This window comes from Quercus robur, chromosome 11 (genome assembly GCF_932294415.1).
Source record: "Quercus robur chromosome 11, dhQueRobu3.1, whole genome shotgun sequence".
Classification (NCBI taxonomy): domain Eukaryota; kingdom Viridiplantae; phylum Streptophyta; class Magnoliopsida; order Fagales; family Fagaceae; genus Quercus; species Quercus robur.
Window position 1 is genome coordinate 47,876,717 of NC_065544.1, and position 12,156 is coordinate 47,888,872.

Here is a 12,156-nt window from a genome sequence, read left to right on the forward strand (position 1 = left end):
AAGCTCTGTGCTGCTTGGCGAGGTGGGTCGGAGGACGAAAGAAGAGAGGAAGATTCCGGCTTCCAGATTCCGGTGGCTGTCAGTCCGGTGAGCATGGGTACGGAGAAAGGCAGCTGTTCTTCTGTGCCGGCAGTTTGCTCACCCTCCTCTATTGCGCACTCACGGGTTTCCCAATGGTCCTCTGAGGCCAAAAATCGGTTTTGGGCTTTCCAATGTTTCCTGCTCTGGCCCAAGAACTTCCCAGCCCGAAAACCACAAGTAATATCTCTACTTTTAATGAGCCCATCACTAGAGCCCAAGAACAGAGACCCCAAAAATGTTAATATGCAAACTCAGAAATATTGTTGGGCTGTCGGGTTCATTGAGGGGAGTGGTGTGTAATTGTTTGTGTTTTTCTCTTTGCGTTTGTATGCTCTCTCTGCTGTAACTCTTTTCTAGTTGAATGAATATTTCATGCTTCTTATCAAAAAAAAAAAAAAAAGTGCCTTTATTACATTATAACAAAGGCAATTAAGTAAACATACATATAATTGTTTAGGAGCTCAAATGGATTGTCCCCCTTCCCCTTCTCAAAAAAAGAAAAACAAAAAAGGATTGTCCCCAAAATTTATCAATACGGCCTGTGAGGTTTGAACATCGACATATAGAGATCAAAACTAATGATATAAGAACAAAAAGCATGTATGCTATTGTATACATACATGCTATTGATGATCACAGATTCACAATATCATGTGATTAAATAAAATAATAAAAAATAAATAATAAAAAGAGAGAGAGAACAATAACATTTTTTTTTTTTTTTTTTTAATGGAAGTGCAAAACATTCTTGCTATAAACAAAAACCAAACCCAAACCAACATATCACACTGTGGCCAATAATCAAACACAGAAACATTATGCAAACTTATCGAGAGCAATAATCATAATCAGTTAAGAGAAGGGCAGAAAAAAGACAGGCGCTTAGCCAAAACCCAATTCCCAACAAAAATGAAGTCAAATGAAGAAAATATTGATGGAACAGAGGCCAACTGCGTACAAAAACTTTTTGAGAGAAATCATCACTAATATAAAACATGCCCAACTCAAATCAATTTCGAAAAAGCAATAAATATTTTCGAATAGTATGTTTTGGAACCATGAAAACTGTTAAGAGTGAAAATTCACTTTCAGTTTGGGTAGTTCGTCTAGAGATGTTGATGGAAGATGTTTTCAAAGGGGTGGCGTTAGATGATCCAACAAGCCTGCAAAAGAGAGAAGGACAATCGGAGGGGATACCAGTGTGGCACCAGCCTAGAGGTCCCCAATGCTTAAATCAAGACTCTAGAGTATATATATATATATATATCATATATATATATATATATATATATCATATATTGAGAGTTCCAAAAGCGTATGGAAAGAGTACCACTATTTGTGGAGACAGGTTGCCTTCTGTAGGTGTATCTTCCAGCTATTAGCTATCTATCTACTAATGTTGTGCATTTATTTGATTGATGTAACATTTGACCCATTTAATGTGACAAAGTTATTCATCTATTGGTCATTATTCTTCTATAAATGTTGGTCATTAAATAAATAAAAATTCAACTTTTATATATATATATATATATATATTCCTCTAATATAAATAAATCATAAAAAACATAATCATATATCTAACACTATATATAAAATTAGAGGAAGAGAGAGTCTGAATGATTTTATATTTATGAGCATTTTTTTTTTTTGTATAACTAAAAACAATTCAAATTTATAAGTCATATATATATATATATATATATATATATATATATATATTAATAGGTAAAGTTAGAGGAAATCCAATTAGATTCTACAATTGAAGTCTAATTTTGTGCCATGTATTATAAATTATTTATTTTTAGAGAGAGTTTTATTTTTTAATTTTGAAATCAAATATGGAACCATATCATAAATATCCATTTAAGTGAGTTATTCCATACAAAAATCAAAGAGTCTAAAATTAATGAATATAAAAATATTTTAAAAAATGGACAATTTCCATTTTTTACCTAATAACATTCTTACAAGACTTTTTAAAGAGTTAAAAAAAATATATAAGAATGACTATCAATAATATTTAAATTATATATGTAAGAATTATATTATGCATCTTAATGTGTATCTTTTAAGTATATCCATATATATGCATGGAATTACAAACTAGTGTTAATAAATGGGTAGCGTACTGAGTGGCAACGAAAAACAGAAATGACAATTAAACTATTCAATAACTAGAAAATTAGAGAGAGGAGTTAGCAATTAAGTTTCTTCAGAATAAAGTGAAAAAAGAAATGTAAATAGAATTCTTTCAAAAGAGCCGGTAAAAATAGAGGAGGGAATGTCAATAAGTGGAGAGAGAGAGAGAGGAAACATCAATTTAGCTTTTCAATAAGTGGGGAAAAGAGAGATGATAAGTACAGAGAATGCATTCAAAAGCTTTTAGGACCCAAACGCAAAGCCCCACGAAACCATGGTATATTCAAAAGTTTATAAATAAATAAATAAAATCTCATAAAAATACAAAATTTCTCTCCTTAATATCCAAAACACAAAATCATATCTCAAATTTTATAATGGAAGGAAAAAATAATGAAAGAAATAATTATCGACAAATATAGCGAATTTCAGCCTTGTCAATCACTTCTACCTCGGATAGGCCATTTCTAATTGGAAACACAAAAAAATAGAAATAAGGCATAGGTTTAGGTTTGGTACCAAATAAACTAAAGTATTACAAATCCTAAAATGCAAGGTTGCTCTTACTTCTATTCCATGAGAAACCAATTTCTTATGCAGTTCCTCTAGTGTAACAATTCCTTAAGTGTCAATGTTTATCGTGTTTTTCTTAAAAGGAATTCAATCTGATCAATAGTGATAAAATTAGAACCAAAAAAAAAAAGTCAACGTTGGTATTGGATGTCCAAGTGTATAACACTTACTAGACATGTCATGGATTAATATTTGAATCATTTTGCTTTCTCTTAAATTTATTTTCTTCTTCTACTTTTAGAGAAAAAATCATGCCCTACCACTTCTTAGATGGCACCCAACAGAGAACCCACTGGAAGTCTTAAGTTATTATCTGGATAGAAGAAATCTCTTCTAAAATTAAACCTTTAAATTTAGATAAAGAACATGCTATAGACATTTAATTCCTTCCTTCTTGGGATGATTATATGGACAGGATCATTAGATAGACACATCCAAGTTCCAAATATATGCCTCTTCTAACTTGTAAAATAAACAGTTGTGGATGTAACTTCAATGAAATCTCAATTGGTAGGTTTCCAAGCTCAAAACAAATATTTGAAGGGATTGCACTCATTGGAGTGAGAATTTATTAAGCATATAAACCTAGGATGTGCATATCGGATCTCTATGCAATGAACAGCAACGTTACTTCCCCCTCCCCACTATTCAAGTTGAATGAAAGCTCTGTAGGTAGACATTTGAGCTTTAAACTCCAGTCGACAAACTCAGTTCACTTAACCTATACCCTACTTCTTGTTCCCATCTCTACCAAACCAGATTTGAAATTCCAAAATGCTGGGTTACATGATGTTATAGCAAATAAATCAATCACTTGCAGTCTTCAATATCAGAGAGTTTTAGTTATAGGATAATAGTAGTTGCACATAGTGTGTTACACACGTTTTTAAAACTGAAAACGGTTAAAGTCACGTTATCAATTTATAAAAACACCTACAACAGTGCGTAATAAACAATGCCCTTAACAATATATCCAAGGGTGCAAATGGACTTATATATTCAAGGAGCATTTTCATAAACCAATCAAGTGATGAGAAAAATTGGTAACTAGGTAACGAGATTAAATAAAACATATATGGATGGTTTTCTGAACCTTATTTCTTAGAATGGTAAGACATAGCAACTTACATTTCAATTACCATACAGAAATAAGGGGTGTTGTGAACTATAATTGTTTGTAATGGATAATCTAATACATCAACTTCTACAAAGATTATTCTTTAATGGGAAAAGTTAATGAATGCCCATCAACAATTACTTATACATGGCTACCTTAGAGAACAAAATCCATAAAAAAAGAAGAAAAACTCTTAACTCATATGAACATTTTGGAATATCAATTAGCTTTATAGAATTAAATTGACTTCACAGTTTACATGAGCCTTAAAATACATATATTTTTTTCCCATCCAAAATTTGTATCTTGGTATATTGTGTTAGAGAGTTAGTGTTCTCAACTCCCAGTTATGATGTCTTGTTGACCATAGTTCATGGCCATTCAAACTACATGTGAGATCAACAAAAAAATCTTCTGTACATGGGATTATGAAACCACCCCCATACAATGAATACCAAACTCCTTTCGGCCTAACTAATAGGTTTTGGCATGAAGGCTGCTTCAAGTCTGAAATTAGAATCACAAATTTATTCTTTTCAATATCTCCTATGTATACAGCAAAGTGGCCTTAGGACACATTAATGGTCTCTGGAGACAAATGAATGCACTGTAGAATCTGCTTACAGCTCCCAAAAAAAAAAAAAAAAAAAAAAAAAAAAAAAAAAAGGAATAATGGTCAAGTGGATACAATGACTTTTAAGTTTTAGTAGGTAATGGATGAAAAGAAATGAAGTTTTAGCACTTGGGAAATGAGAGAAGTAATGGTAGTGTGTGGCTATCCTTGGAATAGCATTATGTATAGACAGAACAAGAGCTGTTAGGCAGTAAACTCGTTGATATATTGGTGAAGATAAAAGGGCAATTGGGTTTCTTTGAGGACATATGTCATGAGGAATCACATGGTTTTGCCTTCCAACTAATTATTAGATTTGATAGGAATCGTTGTCTGTATTTTCTCTGTTGCAATTCTTCATGCCCTGCCAATCAACACTACACAAGTAACACAAATAATTGTGGCCCATTTGAAACAATGTGTATCAAATTTCAGATATGTTATTTCAGCAAACCATTTGTCACTACACTATATGTTTGATAAGGGATTTCATAGCATTTAGACAATGACACGCTCATTGCAACACAAACATGCGTGAAAAATTAATGGTTCACGTGGTGATGTCTTGAGAAACATACAAGTGAGGAGAGAGTTGGTAGTCATTTGAACTAGGGCCTGATTTTGAAGGGTTGCTTGGTTGAATGGAAGCACCAAACCAACTGAGGGGATAATGTCTTATATGATGCTATAGACCCTAATTGACCCAAGCCACCAAACCAGCAAGCAATCCATGGTTTAAAGAAACATTTTCATGTCTGTTTGCTAATTCTCTTGTATTTCAATTGATAGGCCATATTTGGAAAGTCATGCTAACAAACTGCAGGAACTTTGGAGTCTAGGTACTAGGCATTAATAAAGCAACTGCACTGTGCCTTAATTGGTGATGCCAAGTGACCTCCTAAAACCATTGGTCTTCCTTACTATTTCAAAAAAACAAAAATTGCTTCTCTTTCAACACAACACCATGAACCAAGAGAATTTCTAGTCTACAATGTTTCAAAAATGTACAGGAATAGAATCTTTCACTTCTCCATCTGTGTAATTTGCAATCAAAAGGGCTCTGTTGATAACGAATTTGTCATTACCCTTCAAGAATTACCAAACATATAAAAGAATGACAATATCTTGAATTTCATAAGTATCCTCAAGCAGTACTAGGGCATTTATCTTGCAACATACAAATTGACTTCTCAATTTAATTGAATTTTAGTGATGCATACTCTTCAAAACCCGATTCCTCAATTCCTTTATATATAGGCACAAATTATGCTAAATAACTCAATCACTTAAGTCCTCATTTCCTCTAATATCACATCAATCCTCGTTGTTCAGCCATTAAGGATACCATTCTATTGTTTACTTGCTTTCTTAAGTATAATACTCAATAGGTCGAGATGGCGGCTAAGGCTAAGGTCAAGCTATGGCTGAACCCATTTGAGGGAGCACCCTTGATCACCCTATCATCACCTACGTTTAGGCATTGGCACCTTAGCAAATAGATACTTTTACAGTCACGCCCAAGTGGGGTTTTACAGGGACTGGTCGTCCTCTACCCTTTTTTTACTTAAGGAAAAAATCAAACACTCCAGGTATTTGAATTTGATTGCCATCAAGTATTGGATAATGTTTCTTGCTTGCTAGGCAGTCAAATCAATAAATAAAAAAATGCCCACATTGCTGTTAATTTATGTTGGAGAGGAACAGAAAATGAGATTCATAGTATTGATCTCGTACTTGAACCAACATTTAATGGTTCCAAGAGCTACTAAGTTGTTTTGAGGGAGAATTTGGGATCATTATGTAATGTACAGAGGTTAGGGAGTCATCATTTGTAGTAGTGAAAAAAAAAAAAAAAAAAAAAAAAAAAAAAAAAAAAAAAAAAAAAACCTAAAATATTTTTTTTTGGAGAATCAACTAAATTATATTTTTCATCCTTAAAGTTTGCAAGTTTTTGCCCCTAGGCTTAAATTTTTATTTTTGTCCTTAAATGATTGATACGTTACACTTTTGAAAGAACTTTTTCTATAGTTTTGAGATTTAAAATATATATATATATATATATATATATATATATATATATATATATATATATCTTGACAAAAATGTAATGTTTTAAATATTTCAAAATGTAGGCAAACTTTAGGAAAAAAACAATATTTTAGTTAAAAAAATACAAAACATAAATCTTCCTTATAAGATTCTCCTATGTCTCTAATTTTCCTAGTTTAGTTTCAAGATATTTCTTGTGGTTGAAATAATTTCTCTATTCACTTTTATCTTGTTAACTGCTAGAATTTTTGGTTACATGAAAATTCTGATATAGATAGAAGACTAATATCGAACTTAAATATAAGCTTTGTAAAACAGGAAGTTTAAAGTCTATATCAAAACATGATCAGACAGTTTTGTGCTATAACTTACAAGTACCTTTATTAAATTATGAGAAAGACAATTAAGTAAACATACATATAGAATTCTTGAGGAGCTCAAACAAATTGTCCCCAAAATTTATGAAAACTGCTACTTGTGTTTGGGAGATTTCAACTTCGACATCTCCTAAATAGAGATCAAAGCTAAAGGTTTTTTTTTTTTTTGATCGGTAAAGATCAAAACTAAAGGAATAAGAGAACAATAGTATGTTCTCTTCAATGAAAATGCAAAACATTCTTACTATAAAACAAAGACCAACATAGCATATCACATTGTGGTCAATAATCAAACACAATAACATTATGGAAAATATATTGACAGCAATAATCCTAATTAGTTGAGATAAGGTCAACAAAAAAGCGAAGGCTTAGCCAAACCGCAATTCTTTATAAACATGAACATCAAATGAAGCAATTCCCTACAAACATGGAGATCAAATGAAGAAAATATTGATGGCACACAAAGAAACCAATCACTACTAATACAAAACATGCACAACCCAAATAACTTTTCGAAAAAGCAAACCATGAAACTCAAACCTATTCACCATGAAAGTCCAAAATCGAATCACATTGTTTTTTCTAATAATGAGAGTTAAGCGGAGAACAAATTTAACAATGACCCATACAGAAAAGGCCAAACAGATTTTAAATTCATACTTATATAAAAATAAATAAATAAATCATACTGTGCCCAGCTATGTCAACTCTTGTGCTTTTGCTAGCTTTAGGGTCACTGACGGGTTTAAGCTAGAGGAGATGGACATGACCGAAAGATCACTCAGCAAAAGCTATGCTATTAAAAAATAAGAGAAGAATAAAATGGAAAGAGAGTGGAAACTTCTACGTTAAAAAAAAAAAAAGAAAAATTTACAAATGCCTTCCTTATTATATATTGCGTAGATTATATGGTTGTTAATATTGGAAACTTCTATATTAAAAAAAAAAAAAAAAAAAATCACCGTGATTGTGTCTCAATTTTTATCGTTGTATTTATGTTGAAAAAATATTGTTGTGTTTATGTTGACAAAAACATGGTTTGAGCAATTTTTTTAAGGAGTTTATTTTTAGAAACAAAATTTGAGAAGACATTTTTTTTTTTTTTTTTTTAATTTACTTCATAGATATAATGGAGAGATTTGACATTTGATGCCTTGTTAGAAATACTAGGAGAAATCATTTGAATTACAAGACTCTAGACATTTTTAAATTTTAGTTTTAGATAATATTTGAAAGGGTGGAGGCGGGTATAGGGAGGAGCATTATTTGAAACCTAGAATTTGTTTCTTCGATTTTACTTCATCCTCTAAAATAGAACCCACTATGTTAGAAGGAGTGAAGTTAAAGAAACGAAAATTAAATAAAATTTACCCAAAATATATAATTATTATTGTTTCTATGTTTATAAATATGTTCGATCAACTATTTCTTATATAAATATTTGGGAAAATCCTGTTCAAATTATCATTTTCCTGGAATTATGTTTAGTCAACTTTTTTTGGGAATTAGGTAGAGGTATTTTAGAAGTTTGTTTTTCCAAATGGAGTGTTCTAAGTAGATTTTTTTTTTTAATTATCGAAGATTTAGTTTGTTTTTATTTCTAATGGGTTTGGCTTAACTGTTTTATTAAAAAATTTTCCATTAGTTGTAGGGTCTATTTCTCTTTCCACACCCTTTTTTTCGACTATAGTTTTGCAATTTTTTTATTTATTAAATCTAGTTCTCTAAGTGATCAGTAATATGTATTATTTGACAATGACTCCCGTTGTAGATTGTGTAATTAAAATATTTACATTGACTTACCATAAGTTAGGCTGGTTAAGATCATTTTTACCTTAGGTACTTTCAATTCTTTAACGAATTTCTTCTACTTCAGTGTCCGTATGATCTTAAACAACGGTATACAAATTTCTTTCTATTCTATATTTTTGCAAGGACTACCTTTGATGTTGTGCGACCAATTATGACTTTGATCGTGGGAAAAACAACAATATACTTGTCCATGGGTAGATCTAGCATCATTATATTGATGTTAATCTTAGAGTATAAGTTTAATGATTTTATTAAAAATTAAAATTAAAAAAAAAATTAGTTTCAAAGCTTGCATTCGTTATAGTTACATATGTGTCTATAATTTTGTTTTAGATAGAGATTGAAAAGGAAAAAGAAAAAAAGAGTTCTATTTCAAACCTAAAATTCGTTTGTTCAACTTTACTTCATCCTTTAAAGTGGAACCCACCATGTTAAAAGGACTGAAGTTGAAGAAACAAAAATTTGAAATAACATTTACCCAAAATAATTATCTTTTATTTTATATGCTTAATTGTTATGTGATAAATATCTCTAAGATTTATATATTTAGGGTTTTTGGGCAAGATATTAGTACTATCTCAGTGATTACCTTCTCTTACTGACATAGTAAAGATTAGAATGGGCAAATTTAAAGTAAAGTCTTAATAAAATTATTATTATTGCTAATATGTTTAAGATTTGTTTGTTTATAAGTATATTTAAGATTAATATGGCTATATGTGCAATGGTTTTTTAAGAGTTATCGATAAGGTAGCTCATTTTGCTACATGGAGAACTAGAATAACCCTAATTCTTTTGAGGGGAAAATATTAAGATTCATGACATAAGGAAAGTGCAAGATCCATTTGTGCTATATCCCAAAAAGAGAAATAAAATTTAAAATAACATTTACCCAAAATAATTAATTTTTTTTATAAGTTTAATTTTTAAGTGATAAATATCTTTAAGATTTATATATTTAGGGTTTTTTGGGCAAAATCTTAGTATTATCTCACTGATTAACCTTCTCTTACTAACATAGTAAAGATTATAATGGGCAAAAGTTGAAGGAAAGTCTTAATAAAATTATTATTATTGCTAATATGTTTATAAATATGTTTAAGATTCATTTGATTTTAAGTATGTTTAAGATTAATATGGTTATATGTGTAATGGTTTTTTAAGAGTCATCGATAAGGTAGCCCATTTTGCTACTTGGAGGACTAGAATAACCCTCAGCCTTTTGAAGGAAAAACGATTAAGATCCATTTGTGCTATATCCCAAAAAGATTATTCAAGTTACAAATAGAGCTCCTCATAATAATTTATATAGACTAGTTCAATTAAATTTGTCTAATGTAGGACTCAACACATGTTCTAACAATCAAGAAGGGGAGTTTGCAGAATTTATGACATCTACATACCTAATGAAAAGATTTGACATAACATCATTGCATCATGGGTTGAAAATTGAAAATTATATAGAGTCAATCAAAAAGGCAATGAGACTTAAAGAGGATTTTAAGAATAATTCCATAAATGGGAATCCAAAAAGAAATACAAGATTGTCTGGATCTCAGTAAGGAAAGGCTAAGAAACTTGCTTTACTCCATAATGCTTGAGGCAGGACTTAAGAAGCTTTCTTTGAGTGTGGGAAGTTCCAAGGGAATAAATTGTGCTTATTGGAGATGAGGGCATGCTTTAACTGTGGGAAGATTTGTCATCTTGTCCTGAGCTGCACCTCTTCTCAGAGAAATTTAGTAGCACAACTTAATGGAAATGACCAAAGGAAGAAAGCACAATGGAGTGTTTTTCCCCCAAGGATGCTCAAGCTTCAAATTTAGTAATACAAGTATTCTTCTCTTGTTCTCTAATTTGGCTAAAGTTCTCTTTGATTCTGGGTTTATGCAGTCCTTCATCTCAAATTGGTAAGTCTAAGCTTTGTTATAAGGAACTTAAGCTCTTATACTATTATTTATTTATCACTACACTTGTTGGTGACCTTGAAGACTAACATTGTGCTTTAAGTCTTGCATTATTCAAGTCAAGGATAGGAATATGCTCCAAGATTTGATCTTGTCAGACATGCGTTCCATATTTTCTTAGGAATGGACCAACTGACACACCATGCAAATGTGGATTGTTTTGCAAAAGAGGTGGTGTTTGGACTTCCAAGGGAACCTGAATTTCGATTCATTTGCTTGAGAGTGCATTCTTTATCTTGAGTGATATAGACTATTTGAGCTAATTAGTTGTGATAGGCCACAAACTGAATGACCCCTTGTGATAGAAATTAATTAATTAATTAGTCAAGTTATTAATTAATCAATTTATCATGCAAACGTGTGGTAGCACAAACAAATCACTAATAAACTAATTATACAGCGGAAAATAAATAACACTGTGATTTGTTTACGAATGGGGAAAATCTAACGGCAAAAATCCCATTGGATGATTTTTAGGTCACCACTCCCGAAACTCCACTATTATCACAACAAGTGGTTACAAGTAAAGGAATTCCAAATACCTTACTAACTTATAGTTGAACCCTTACCCCAATACCCAATTGGACTTGTTTTATAATGACAGTTCTCTTTTCTGATACACGACTCCCAAGTACGTGACTAACCAATTGCGCAGATCCCAATACGCGACTTCAATCACCAACTAAGAAGGTTGATGGTTGCAAAATTCTTCATTTCATCCATACGATGAAGATCAAGAAGATGCTTGGTCACAAAATCCTACGGTGCACATACACAGCAATTTCTTCAAGAGAAAGAGATGAACTAGGGCAAGAACTTCTTCTCCGGTCACAATTTGCTTGAACAGAGTTTGCTCAATGCTTGTGCAACTTGTGAACTGTTTGACAGCCCTTAAAACAATCTTTTTATATGTCTAGGGTTAGGAGAAAAGAAAGCCTAAAGACATATTCATGGATCCCAAGAAAATCATATTAGAATTCTGAAATTCTTAGATCTTGATAGATAGAAGATGTCGAGCAACTATCGAGTAGGTGTTGAGCACACCAGGCTTTGAACAGCTTTCTTAAGCTCGATAGATGTAGCTGTCAAGCCAGCTGTCGAGCTTTAATGAATCTGCACTATTAGCTTGTTTTCTTGGACAGACTTGAAGGCTTCAACATTTGATTTTGAAACATGGTTTCTTGAAGTATTTAAAAACATCTTAAATCTATCCAAATACAAGTAAAGTGCGTTTTGTCAAAGAATAAGCCAATTACATAAAGTAGTGACATATGTTCCTAATAAGTGAAACACATATGTCCTAACAAGTTGTTACAAATAGGATGCCAAGTATGTCTTATAAATGTGTTGGATACAATAAAGGAATATTTTAAATTGAAAGGCATCCCCATTGTGAAGGAATTCCCTAATGCTTTCATGAAACCT